General features: G+C 33.9%; 1 protein-coding gene across 2 annotated transcripts in view; it reads right to left on the bottom strand.

Moving 5' to 3' along the window:
* LOC139817307 (uncharacterized) overlaps positions 1-15,819 on the bottom strand; it is a 234,041-nt gene that overhangs the window by 164,230 nt on the left and 53,992 nt on the right. The gene's annotated exons all lie outside the window — the stretch shown is intronic.

The raw sequence follows: 15,819 nt of genomic DNA on the forward strand, positions 1-15,819 counted from the left end.
TATATGTATTTTAAAAGATTTAATCGCATCGCAAAGAATTACAAAAGTAACAGTACAAAATAAAAATATTTTATTAAAATACATAAATTTTTCTTGTCAAAAAACTTGGCGCTGCTAGATAGAGAGAGAGAGAGAGAGAGAGAGAGAGAGAGAGAGAAAGAGAGAGAGAGAGAGAGAGAGAGAGAAACACCTTTTACAAATGTAAATATTACTTATTCTATACTTATTCTATACTTAATTCTAATCGCTTTAAAATCTAAACTTATCCTACACTTAATCATAAGACGCATTATTCAACGTCACACACACACACACACACACACACACACACACACACACACACACACACACACACACACACACACACACACACACACACACACACACGCACACGCACACGCACACGCACCCATATCACTCGCTTGCACATACATACCACGCTGACCTAATTTTGAGGTCTAGCAGCGCCAAGTTTTTTGACAAGAAAAATTTATGTATTTTAATAAAATATTTTTATTAAAATCTCGAGTTGGCAAATCGACGAGATGCGCTACGTTACATTTATAAATATTTATAAATTATATATATATATATATATATATATATATATGTATGTATGTATGTATGTATGTGTATATATATAGTGTTACGCCCGTGCTGTACGATCGTGCCGTGCGCTCATACGAGTCGCCCCGTAGAGAGAAGTCGCGAATCGTCCTTAGCGACGGTTGTCATGTATCATCGACTGTGAGATTATACTCTGGGAATCCGTCACGTTCGGACGTGTTTTCCCGAGCTTCTTGTATTACGATATTAAACGAGTTTCTTTTCTAAAAACAACGAGCCTTGATTCATTTGTGAGAGTGCCGGAATACGCGTCGCGCGTGAGTGAGTGCGAGAGTGAAACAAGAACGCGCGACAGGCGTAACAATATATATATTGTAACGATGCGCCCCTTACGATAAGGCATCGTCCCCGGCCACCACCCACCGGATGCCGCCCGGCCGATCATCCGTCGGGCGAGGACAGGACCCCTGTTGAGCTGGCCCCCCCACCTTGCAGAAATTAAAAAACAAATAGCGCTAAATTACAAGCTATTTATGAGTTTTCATATCCCGCAGATTAAAAATTTTGAGCTCGTTACACTGGGCAGGAATTTAATATTTTTTGTGGGGGGGCTGAGTCAACGTTGACTCAGCCCCCCCACTACTTAAAAATAGAGATATTGAATCGATCTTTGCGGCAGAATTACGAGCTATTTATGAGCTTTCGAAGTGATATAGTTTCGATTTTTGAGCTCATCCCCTTAACCCCCAAACAACCCTTTAATTGATTCAACTCAAGAGAAAAATGTTGAGAAAAATTAAAATATATCGTATCGCGGATATAATTCGTATAGCGTATAAATTCTAAAAATAAACTCTTAAAATACGCGCATTTCGATTATTGAGCTACAACCCCTTCGCAAGAAAACCACCCCATCTTCCCGGCTTAAGAGAGAACTGTACTTAAAATGAATAAAATTAATTATTTTGCGACTAAATATCGTTTATTAATTTATGAGCTCGCAAAATACGCGCATTTCGATTATTGAGCTACAACTCCTTCGCAAGAAAACCACCCCATCTTCCCGGCTTAAGAGAGAATTGTACTTAAAATGAATAAAATTAATTATTTTGCGACTAAATATCGTTTACTAAATTATGAGCTCGCAAAATACATACATTTCGATTATTGAGCTACAACCCCTTCGCAAGAAAACCACCCCACTTCTCGGTTTAAGAGAGAACTGTACTTAAAATAAATAAATAAAATTATTTTGCGACTAAATATTGTTTACTAATTTATGAGCTCGTAAAATACGTGCATTCTGATTATTGAATTGCAATTTCTTTTGTAGGAATATTTTATATTCCTGCTATACAAAAAAATTATCAGTTATACTTATAGAATATTAATTTACATTTTATCTAAATTAATTCTTTAATAGCCCAAAGTATACAATAATTTGTTTACATCGTGTAAATCATAAATTTAAAAAAAATTAAATTAATTGCATTAATTTTTTAAATTGCTTTTTTTGTGAATTACATCAATACGTAAATTATATTAATATGTGAATAATAATAAAAGGTAAATTTTCCGTAGAGAATTTAATCTTAAATTCTATATTACAACACAACATTTGATAATTTTCTTACATCTTATTCTTACATTTATTCAAAAGGATATAAAATAATTACTGGAATTAATAACAATTCTCACTATCTGTTTACAAATAAATTTATCTATTATATTCTTATTGTATGTGATTTTGGATCTTTATATAAAAAAAAATTGCTTTTATTATATAGGAAAATAGTACATTAGGAAAATATATTTTAAACACATTTTATTTATTAAAACTCTAGTTATAGTATAGTTTATTTAAATAACAATACTTAACATAATTAGTTATGTAATATTATGTAATGCTTAATATATATAATAGTATATATAGTACATATAATATATATGTATAAGTATATGTATATTATATTAAATGGAATATAATAATAACTGTACATTTCCGTTGAAATTTGGTGATACGGTAATTTCTGTCGCCTTTAAATCGTCGTACTGTATCCAGGAATTATCTCTCCTTCGACAAATAGCAGTAAAGTGTCCTATTGTTTTTGGATCAGATTTGCGTGTTTCAGAAGATCTTAGATTAACCACTCCTCTTAAGTGGTACGGTTGAGACATAAAACTGCATTTTAGAGTTGTTGGTATGTCAGAAAGTCGTATAGTTTTATTAATATTTTCGATATCATATAATTCGCATATTATGAAATGACCTGCAAGATAAAATGTATCATTCTAAGTAAAATATAAAATCTAATAAAATACATACATATAATACATATAGATGAAATTATTTAACAGAAAAAAAAACGTTATTCATTCTAATACTTATTATAAACACTTGTTACTATTTATGTATCCACTTTAATTATACATTAATTACACAATTCTTATATTGTTGCATTGCATTTATCTGTTCGAATAACTCTTTACTAAGATTGCAATACTACAAAGAAATATATTTAAAAAAATAAAAGAAAATATTTATTATACCTGCTTGGGGTGGAGCAGTTGTTTCAACACCAATACAATTTGTTCTGCAACATTTACTTGCGCTGCCCAAAAGAAAATGTTCTTCAACCATTTTACTAAATTGTTCTTCTATAAGAAATGCATGTTGGATTTGCAATGTTGGAAAATATTTCTTTCGTGGAGGACAGTTTTCATCACACGAAGATGTTTCTTCCAGGCTTGGCGTTGTTAAAAATAACTTTGTGCATAAATATGCAACAGCAACTTCACAATTAATAAAGCCACAATTGTGAGAGCCTACTTCAGTCGGAAAAATCTCTTGCAAAATTTTGGCACGATTATAATATGTATTTCTTGAAATTCCTTTTGTTGATGTGTCTAATACCATTTGGAAAAATAAATTTTTTTGTGCCATTAAACTGCACTTATTTGCAAATTCTTTGCTATCATAAACTGCTGCTAAAAATGATTGAAATACGCTATCAAAAGCGCAAGTATTTGCCAGCGTCAGTTTTATTCCTTTTATATTTATAGCCTTTAGTTTTAAACAATTACTATTACATAAAATGGGAACTTTCGAAAGTTTATCATGTAATATAAACTCATTTTCTTTGAAATTTTTATGTAAATATCGCGATTTTGATTTTGGTATCGCTAATCCACGCCAATTCTCTTCATTGTTGAGACTTGACATCTTACTTGTGATACGAGGTGACATACGTTGACAAGATCTACAAATGCGATTTTGTCCAAATCCTTCGTCTTCTTCTTCAATAGCTTTTGAACAGGAATCTAATGCGTGAACATTTTTTTTACATATGTGGCATTTGTGAGCACCAAAGGGAAGATCATTATTCTTGCAAGCGGGACATTCTTCAATTTGTAAATTGTCAGATGTGATTGTTGTATTAGATTGTACATTAATATTAGTATTTATAATCTCATTGTCGATGTTTTGCGACGTATTTAATATTTCGATTTGCGGCTCAGTATTTTTTTCTGGCATAACGTTATTTGTTAAATTAAGACGTCCTTTGAGATATTCAACATGTTTTAGAATAAATAAATCTGCTCTCATTGGTAATTTAATATTTGAAAGTAATTGCGTTTTTATGATACCAAATTCAGCTTCAACAGCTGCACTGGATGCAGGTACTCTTCCATATCCGAATTTATCGCGATACACAGCTGACCAAAGAGGAAACCATTTCATGTCCTTTAATAGCTTTATCTCTAATTGAGGAAGATAATGGGCATTTTCTCTGTCGCCGTTGTTATTCAAATTTTTATGAACACGCTTACTAATATTATTTGCCCATTTTTGCCATCAATTTGCCATATTTGTATTGTCTAACTCTTCATCTTCAAGCTCATCATTAGTTGTGGCATAATCTTCTGCATTCTTTAATGTTTCGCTCGTCAATAAACATTTTAATTTCTGTTTTTGAATTTCGCAGCATGTGGGTGTTCCATCGGGATCATTTCCTTCCGTTTCATTAACAGCAATAGTTAAAATAGAAAATAATATATTTTCCGCTTCTTCAATATCACGAGCTAATATTAATTGGCTAATACTGGCCAGATAAAATGTTTTTACGCGTAAACGTGTAATTTTTAAAAAATTGGCGTATTTTTTAATAAAGTGGGCAACATCTATACGAATGTAACAAGAAGGTACTTCTCTATCTTCCCATATGTTATCGGCATAATCATCAATGTTATTATAATTAGTGAATGCTTGAACGACAGCAGTAAGCAAGGCTGTTGATGCATCACAAGTTACCTCTCGCGGAAAAGGAGCACCACTTTGAATCCATTGTATTAACCACATCCAAATCGCTATTGTGGTATGCGATTCACTTAACATTTGCGTAACCGGATATTTTGGTTCAGATGAATTAACTATGCAAGTATAAAGGAATATATGTTTCGAACGCGATTTATTGTGATGAATTATTTTCTTAATAATGCTACCGGTAGCATCAATAGCTATAGAGGCTGGCTCCGTAAATGTATATTGTCTGTAAGTATCAAGCTGATATTTTAACCAATATATTGTATAAAAAGGATCCAGTCCTATGTTGTGAATAATATTTGTTAATACAGTTCGTCTTGCTACAGCCAACGATATAATTGGATTTTTATCGAAAATTTGTGAATCTATATATTCGTGTACCGCACTACGGAGAGCTTGTTGTTTGTACAAATGAGGAGGTTCACAATCGCGCGGTGACATTATTTTTGCAGCTGTTTTAGTTCTATAAATCATAGCGGTTTCATTTTCTTTATATAATTTTTCACCTATTTCAAGACGTGTGGGATTTCGTAAATATCTTTTACTGCAATTTCCTGATCCTTTTGTTACCGTGCATTTAATTATAATAGATTCACTGTCTGTAATATTTTCCGCAATTCCATTTATAATACTACCGCAATTGCACTTTCCGCATATTGTTAAAGTATTATTGAAAATCTTATTTCTTTTAAATTGGTATCCACATTGCAATTTACATGCTTCCCATAATTTTGTTGTAATTGCATCTTGCCATTTTCCTGCTTTTAATACTTGGTATTGTCTAAAAGTTGACTTGGGTCTTTTCTTTTCCGTTCTTGAATACTGTTTCGTCTCTATAAGATTGTCGAATTCATTTCTATTAAATACAACATTTATTTCGCTACGTCCCGATTCTTCATCTAATGAAGACCAACTTGTTCTTGATGAATTGGCAATACTAGCATCCAAAGAACTAGTTTTCGAAAGATCTTTATTTATTTCCGATTTTGATCCGATTGTCACATCAAGCAGGATGCTTTTTATATTGTAACGATTATTTACAACAAGGGTATATACAGCATGCGGTTGTATTTGTCCTATTTCTTTTGATATAGTTACCCATATCTCGTTATGCTTGGACACGATTTTACCCTGGCTTGTTACAATTTCTTGCGCATAGCAGAGAATAGTACGCTTGATGACTTCTTCGTTCAATACACGCGGTCTTCCTCGTTGAAGTGCCATATCGTAACAAATTTTTACTTTTACTGTCCACTTTAACTCGAAACTGTTCACTTTTACTCGAAACTTCTTTTTAGCGAAACAGACTTGCAAGACTAAACGACAACGCAAGCTCTCTTGATAGACTGATTACCGAAACTATGGAAATCTCTCTTATATAGGGACAGATCAAAAGATATTAACGATGCCGCGTGTTTTGATCTAAGCTCGCAGCGCGGCTTTATGATATTTGATGAAATACAGGCCGCAAATCAATTTCAATAATTTAAGAGTAACCGAAATACATGTAATCGGTATATTGGATCTCCACAAAAGTACATTATTTTCTCAAGCGGTAGTTTTTATATTGTTTATTGTAAGCCGCGCTGCAACTTACAAAGAGGTGCCCGATTCAAGCCGCGCGTAGTTCCCTCCCCACTTACAAAGAGGTACCGCGTGCCGACAGTTGTCATAATAGACACAGCGTTTATACGTGTATAAGTGTCGGCACGCGGTACCTCTTTGTAAGTGGGGGGGGGGGGGGAACTACGCGCGGCTTGAATCGGGCACCTCTTTGTAAGTTGCAGCGCGGCTTACAATAAACAATATAAAAACTACCGCTTGAGAAAATAATGTACTTTTGTGGAGATCCGATATACCGATTACATGTATTTTGGTTACTCTTAAATTATTGAAATTAGTTTGCGGCCTGTATTTCATCAAATATCATAAAGCCGCGCCGCGAGCTTAGATCAAAACACGCGGCATCGTTAATATCTTTTGATCTGTCCCTATATAAGAGAGATTTCCATAGTTTCGGTAATCAGTCTATCGAGAGAGCTTGCGTTGTCGTTTAGTCTTGCAAGTCTGTTTCGCTAAAAAGAAGTTTCGAGTAAAAGTGAACAGTTTCGAGTTAAGGGGATGCTAAAGGTAAGGCCGAACTTCCTCGACGTCGGTAATGTCAACTGTCAACTAAAGCAAAGGCCGAACTGATATTGGAGACCTCGCGTGGTGACAACGCGAAACTCCGGTTTCAGTGTTACCAACTTATTTCAGATTCTATGAAGTGGTGTATGTCCGTACACGTACACACACCACTGAATTGCTCACACGGACGCACGGTAGAGAGACATATGCTATAGACGCGGCAACGCCGCGCGGCGTTGCCGCGTCTTGGATTTTTTAGCAATACGGCCTGAACCATGATGGAAAGAATACCAGGTGTAACATTCCCGTGGATGCGCAGTCGTTCAAAGTAATGGCCGCTCTTGAACCAATCAGAAATTAGCCCCAAACTTGAAAAACCAATATGGCCACCGCTACAAGTTAGGTTAGTGGAACCCATGATCGCCGTTGCCGCGCGTGTACCAGGCACGCTTAGAGCCTTAGTGCGCTCGTTGTCGTCGACGTCGTCGACGTTACCGAATGTGTTATCGTGGTTCACGTGGTTGTAGCTGTTAGGCCGTGATCGACGACAACAATCCGCTGTGGCAGAGAAAGTTTTATCAGAGGTAACCTCGCCGTTTTCACGAGATTCCTATCGCAATTTCGATAAGTTCATTAAATACTCGGAACGTGAATCAACGACAAACACGTCGTGAACATGTGATCTCTCTTGTTCACATCGCGCGTGATCCTGACGTCGTTCTCTTCTCGCCTTCGTCCTTGGGTCCTTCGTGAATATATATAATCGCACGATAATCCGACCGCCACACTGTCAAACGCAAAACCGCTACTATTTAAAGCAGGAGCAAGACCAATGTGTAAGGTAAGTTGTGTGTGAATATCACTGAATTAAATGAATAAACCACAAAAATACCTATAGCTTGTAAAAATGATAAAAATTAAGCAATTGTAAATAGTGTATCAGCTTTTTATGAGTGTACTACATATTTGTTTTTGTTTGCAGACACAATGCCTTCATGCTGCATAATAAATTGCAAAAGTTGGACATATTATGCAGAGAAGAAAGGAATAATCTTTTATAGATTCCCAAACGAAGAAAACATTCGTCAGGCATGGGTAAATGCTTGTCAAAGGAGCGAAGAGAGTATAAAAATTGATTCTGGTAAGTTGATATATATTTTTTATATAGTAAAATATAACAAAATGACCTATAGTATAATATTATAAATTATATCAGTATTAGATATTTTTTATTTCATTTGTATTATTGTAGCAAGAATATGCAGTCTTCATTTTGATGACGATTGTTTTATAACAAAATGGACAGACTCAATAAAAGCACCACCAAAACAACTGCGGCGGTTAAAAGTAGGTTCCATTCCTACAAAAATGTTAACTTTGGAAAAAACGAGAAAAAGAAAAATGTCCAACAGTGATATGGCAATCACAAGCAAGAGAATTAAAGTATTGTGAGTTTTCCTTTCTTTTTATAAATATGTATTTACAAATTTTTGTAAATATTGTAACATTGTTACTTTTCATATTTACCTTGCATACTTACCTTTCATACTTACCTTATCTTACATATTTACTTTTCATACTTTACCTTGCATACTTACCTTTTATACTTACTTTGCATACTTACCTTTCATACTTACCTTACCTTACATAATTACTTTTTATACTTACCTTGCATACTTACCTTTTATACTTACCTTGCATATTTACCTTTCATACTTATCTTACATACTTACCTTTTATAATTACCTTACCTTACGTACTTACTTTTCATACTTACGATATTTTATGAATTTTTGAGTAACATTCATGAAAAAATCGTATGCAATATTTTTCTAGATTCAGGCCTTTGAACCTATATTTATATGATCTTTTTTCATTCTTACGATGAATAGAATGTGCTCTTAGAGTTTGACCACCTATTTCTAAAATACACCCTGTATACATGCTTATTACTGTGTGTACATAAAAAATATTTAAACTTATATTATTTATTTACAGACAAAGCTTCAGAATACCAACACACTCCGATCTTCTAAAATGTAATGAAAGAAAAGAAAAAGAATCTCGTGAAACAAGTGAAAGAGAAGAAGAAGAAGAAAGAGAAGAAATAGTTAGTCCAACATGTATTCTAAATGAAATAGAAGTACAAGAGACTTTTGAAAGAAATAAAACAGAAGAAAAAGGAAAAAGGAAAGAGAAAGCTTGTAAAATAAATGTGCAAGACAAAAAGAAAGGCCACAATTATGCAATAAAACGAAACATGTATGTATGCGTTTAAGTTATGCTTATTTAGTATCAATATTTGTGTACTATTGTAATGACAATAATATACTATTTCGTTTTTTAGAAACCAAGAAGTTGGTAATGACGAAACTGTTGTCACAAATACGTTATTGGAACTTCTAATGGATTCCGAAAAAAGAAATAAGGAACTTCTTAACGAAAATAAAGAATTAACGAAAATAAATCAGCAGCTAAACATACAAGTAAAAGAATTACAAACAAATACAACGCAAAATGATCCTATCATTACAAAAATGGAAAGAAATATACAAGAGAAAGCTGAAGATATTGCTGTCAATGCTTTGCGAAAAATATTTACGCCAGGACAAATAAAAAGTTTAATGTCATCGCATAACGTCCGTGTTAAATGGTCATCGGAAGATATAATATCAGCTATTGGTTTGCGATCATTGAGCCCGAAAGCTTACACATATCTCAGAAATGTAAAACAGGTTCCATTACCTTGTGTATCAACATTGCGCAATTGGGTTGCATCTTTCAACATAGCACCTGGAATTTTAACAGATGTCCTCAAAATAATAATTGATAAAGGAAATAGTCTTTCCACAGTGGAAAAGTTAACAGTCATAACTTTTGATGAAATATACATATCTAATAAGTTGGACTTAGAAAGAAGAGAACAACGAATCTATGGTCCACACAAGACATGCCAATTTGTAATGGCCCGAGGATTGTTCAAAAAGTGGAAGCAACCAGTGTATTACATGTACGATCAGCCAATGTCACGCGAAATTCTATTTACTGTACTGCAATATCTGTATCAAGCTGGTTACATTGTCGTGGCCATTACATGTGATATGGGCCCGACAAATATGAAGTTATGGAGAGATTTAAACATTGGTATTAATACTAATAGTCATTGCAATAAAAGCAACGTAATAATTACAGAGAAACAGTGTTTTATTACACATCCTGTCGACAAATCTTTGAAAATATACTTTTATGCAGACGTACCTCATCTATTAAAGTTAGCGAGAAACAATTTATTTGATTCTGGTTTTTGCGTTGAAGGCAATATTGTGGATAAAAGATGCTTCGAAGAATTAGTAAAACTGAATGCAAATGATTTAAAAATCGCTCATAAATTGAGTAGAACACACCTCGATGCAAAAGGAACGAAACGTCAAAATGTGAAATTGGCAGCTCAAACATTATCTAATACAAATGCATTGGCTGTTCGATGGTGTGGGAGTAATAATCTTATACACTCCGTCAACTGGAAACATACCGCAGACGTTCTGAAATTGTTTAATGATTGGTTCGACGTATTCAATAGCTCATTGAAATATGGCCATCACCGTGGGTTACACGCTTACGGAATAAATTTAGAGGAGCAAAATCAAACAATTACTAAAATGAATACATTTATCGAAGAAATGCGAGTTGGACAAAAGACAACTCTGTTGCAATTTCAGAAAGGAATCTTAGTATGCAATAAATCTTTACAAGAAATGTTTACATACATTAAAAATAAGTATTCGACCGAAGCGTTCCAGATAGAATACATACTTACCAGGCGATTAAATCAAGATATAATATAAAATTTTTTCTCATATTTGAGGTCCATGGGCGCAGGATATGATCATCCGACGCCCGTGGAGATACGAAATCGTTTAAAATGGTACATATTAGGGAAGCACTCAGGGCATGTACTTTCGTCAGGAGTTCATAACGAAGAGGATTGCAGCTCTTCAATGCTTGTCGACGTTGAAGACGTACGTTCCAATAACACTGCTGAATCTTCTTTAAATTGTCTGTGGGAAGATGAAAATATTTTCGAAGACGAAATATTCATGGATACTTCAATAGTGAAAGATAATTCGATGACTCAAAGAAGGGAAGAAACAGAAGAACATGATATACAAGAAGAAAGTGGAGAAGGTATTAATACTTTTTTTACCAAAGCAATAATGTAATTACTCATAATAAACATTTTTGTTTTTCTTAGTGAGGAATCAACGAGCAGTATACTGTTTTTAATATTACATAAAGAGTATACTGTTGTTAATATTACATAACGATTATTTGTTACTTCACATACATTTTTCATCTTTCTAGTGTTAAATTTAAGTACTTATGAGCCTAGTCCTCAAGAAATGAAGTTGGTCGACGATTTTGAGCGAATAATAGCTACTGATATCATTGAAAGAAATGCACTATTGTACGTTGCTGGATATGTTGCACATAGATATAGAAACGACTTTAGTGAATTAGGAATCCCTACCAAAGACTTTCCGAATCCACAACCTAATGATTGGCTTCGCATGTTTTCACGAGGAAATTGCATATATCCCTCTACAAGCTTCCAAGAAGCAGTTAATATAATGGAGCACGAATTTCATAAATTTCATGGCAATTTCTTTAATAAGCAGCCAAAAATTTTTGGCACATTAACAGATATCATATGTACAAAAACTAATAATAAGTTTCCCAAACAAGTTATTGCCTGTCTAGTGCGTACTAGAACATACATCAGGTTAAGAAAAGTGAATAAAGATATAACACAAAACAATTTGATGAAGAAAAGAAACAGAAAGTTATATAAATTATGTAATAAAGAGAATCAAGAATTAATAAATATTGATAATAAATAAACAGAAACCATACATGCTGTAATTTGTCTTAGTTTATACACCTTATCTATACTTACCTTTCATACTTACCTTGCATACTTATCTTACATACTTACCTTTCATACTTACCTTATCTTACGTACTTACTTTTCATACTTACCTTTCATACTTATCTTACATACCTTTCATACTTACTTTACCTTTTTTTTTTAACGTGAGGAAATTTTCTACTACTGGGATCCCAGGCCTAGAGCCCGATTTACCCAGTAGCCCCAAAAGGGAAGACCCCCCCCCGCCCTCCGGGCAGAGGGGGAGAGTGTCGGATTCCATGCATGCACATCGCCCACGATACTGCATGCATGGCCTACCGACTAAAACCTCACGGTGTCTTTCGCTGCACCGTTATGGGGGGCGCCCGGGAACAGTTATTATGCATCCGGAACATATATACTTACCTTACCTTTCGTACTTACTTTTTATACTTACCTTGCAATTTATTGCATACTTACCTTTCATACTTATCTTATCTTATATACTTACTTTTCATACTTACCTTTCATACTTTTTTTTCTTACATGGGGAAATTTTCCATAGACACCCTCATCCCTTGGGCGAGGGACGAGGGTAGTGTGGGAATCATTACCATGTGCATCCCAGGCTAAGGTACTGGTAGTGTATATTTGAACGCAATTTATGAAAGACATAATATAGTATTATAGTGTAATAAGATAGTGCATAAAATAGTACATGAATAATATAATATGTAATAGAATAATATTAATTAACGTAGATAATCATTTATTATTATCATTTTTTACTTATAACACAAGTTTTTATTAGCTCCCAAGTTTCTTGTATTTTACTCTTCCACATATTAATTTATTTGTATTTGTATTAACTGTATTACATATTTTCATTAATATCGTGTTTGAATTTCACGCCAATTTCGGGGCTAATTTCTTATTGGCTCTTCTTATATTCAGCCGCCATTATGCGCAATGTTACACCTAGTATTCTTCCATCATGGCCTGAACCTGAAAATGCTTTCTGGCCGTCTGTAGCAGAAGGCAGTAACGTATCAAGGCTGATAAGCACCCGCTTTTTATAAATTATATATATTCTTATGCACACATGTGCGTATATATATATAATATGTATCTAATCATTATGTGTATCTTTATAATTGTCTGATGACAAATAATAACAGTAGCATAATTGAGAATGTGAATTAGTATACATAGTATATTGACGCGGGTACTTATTAGACTTGACAATTTACTGCATCTCTTGCACCTCTAATAATTTTTTTCTTGTAATGTAAATGAATGATGTAAAACTCTTTCAAAGGATCTATCCATTCTTGATGGGGTAAAATAATAACTTTTATAACAAATGCAATAAATATTAAATATATAGTATTGATTTATATATAACTAATTTTATTCTGTCTTTATATAGAAAAATATACCTCAGTCTTAGCATCAGAGTAGAGGGTAACGGCAGCTGATGAACAGTATAAATAACAAAACTGAATAAAAATCTTAATTATTATAACATAATCCCAGTAAACCAGTTTGTAACTGTTATGTAACTTAGGGAGCACATGGAAAGAACAACTCTTCATTAGTACCTATACTTTACTCCTGTAAAAAAATTTTGCGATCTATAAAGCCGTTTCAAAGAACGAACTTTGACAGATATATGTCGTACAGATGCCTCGTTAGACAAGGACAGATATCTCTCGTATTATTCCTTTCTCTCCTATGTATGTAATTTGCATGCACCCATTTATTCCTCTTTCTCTCTCTCTCTCTCTCTCTCTCTCTCTCTCTCTCTCTCTTTCCATCCCTGTCCCTCTCTCTCTTAGTACACTGGGTAGCGTACACTTAGTATGGTAAAATCAGGATTTTTTGGAAGTGTGGTGTTAGGATTCTAGGGTAAATTTGAAGAAAGAAAAACGGTAATGTTATTTAGAACAAGAAACTCTTTTTATTATATTTCGTTGATAAAATGTTGGGAAATATAAACGAAAATACATATATAAATGAAATATATTATGATATATTATTTTTTTTATTGTTACTGTCGAAAGTAAATAATATTACATAAAACCAGTAATGCAATTCAACATAGATATACATACACACGCACACGCATACGCAATCGCACATACATATGCATACGCACATACAAATTATTTTTATTATTTTTTCTGTGGGCTCCAGGCCCCGTCCACGATGACGATATCACGGACATGGGACGTCTCCAGGATCATGCTCCGATTACTTTGTACTAACAATAAGAATAATTTTGCATACTTTTTTTATTTTGTGCCTTTATATCATATGTATTTTTCAAGCATATAATAGCAACCTCGCAAAAGATGTCTTTTTTTATTTCAATTTCTGTTTCAAAAAGAATGTTTTTTTTCATATATATTTGCTTGTCATAGTGATTGAGATACGCGAGAACGCGCATAACGTGCAGTTTACGCCGAAGTGGCTGTTCGCGAGCGATATATGTTTCGTCGACGGATGATTAGCTAATTATGATTGTATACAGAATACTGGATATTTGCGTAAAGTATCGTTGCCTCGCGAATACAGTCGAAGGACCGTCGAGAAGAGGAAGCTCGCGGTGCTTTCATTTCCCTTCCGAGTGCGCTTCAATCTTTTATCCGTTTTCGCTCTCGTCTTCGTTTCCATTGCCAGTATGCGACAGCCGTTACTGCACTCCATGAAGGGTATCATTGCATGATTTGTCGAATAATACATAAGCAAAAGAGATGTCTTTCCTTGTGCTTAGAAATCCAAAAAGATTATTTCGAAAATCATAAAGAAATTGTATTCTGTTACTGTCTAATCGTTTTTATACATTTATAAGTTTACAAGTATACATATAGGACTTGAAAAGAAAGGAAAAAGGTAATCGTCGCGTTTTTTTTTCACAGAGACGAGCAAACGTGAAACTGTGTTATTCACGTTGCCCGACTAAATCAAACTCGGATGCTACAAGTATCTAGTTTTTATCCAGCGGGACTTATAGGATGCCGCGAATGCTGATATCAAGAATAATTATGATTTATCTTACTTAGTGGAGTACGTACATCTTTTCGGAAACGAAGACGATGACGACGATGACGATCAAACGAACGCTTCCGTTCTTGTCCCAAAATTGTTTTCGTTTTCTCTTGTAGCGAACGTTTCGAGGAATTTGCTTACGACGGTTCGTTAGCATATGTCTCGCGGTAATTAACAATTATACGGAGCCGTCATATTTCCCACAACGCGTAGGGAAAAAATTAAATGGTTTCTAATATGTATTCAGAGAATGTTGATTCATCATATTATTCTTTCGAACTTGCTTTCCTCCTTTTGAAAATTTACACCAAGAGAAACTTTTGTTACATATTACTTTATATTGATTTTTTTTAACATCTCTATTTCTTAAAAAGGAAACGAAAGCCGTAGAAGAAAATTATTAAACTTATCTTTATCGTGTTGGGAATTCATTCAATTTTATCGCTACATGTCTCAACTTCTCTTGTTCAAAACAAAAAACTAATTTATAGCTTTTGATTTTACATATAATTGCTAAATTTCAGTTTTGTCACATGCGATTTGTGCGAGCTTATTTCGTGGAGCAAATATTTTGTTGCGTTTTCGAGAAAGTGTTTATCCGATCATTAGCGAAGCGACGCGATGCATTTATATTCGATCACGAGGGACTATGCGCAAATTTTTGCATTGTTTGCGGATTTTAACTTTATTGACGAATATAAGATCTAAGATCTTTCGCATAATTGATTTACGATTAAACTCGCGCTTTATTGAGGCTCAGATGTACACCCGTCTGTATCACGTCAATAAAAATCTGGCAGCAAAACGTGTATATGAATTCATTCGTTTAGCAAAGGATGCGCGT

The sequence above is a fragment of the Temnothorax longispinosus genome, chromosome 8 (assembly GCF_030848805.1).
Source record: "Temnothorax longispinosus isolate EJ_2023e chromosome 8, Tlon_JGU_v1, whole genome shotgun sequence".
Taxonomy (NCBI): Eukaryota; Metazoa; Arthropoda; class Insecta; order Hymenoptera; family Formicidae; genus Temnothorax; species Temnothorax longispinosus.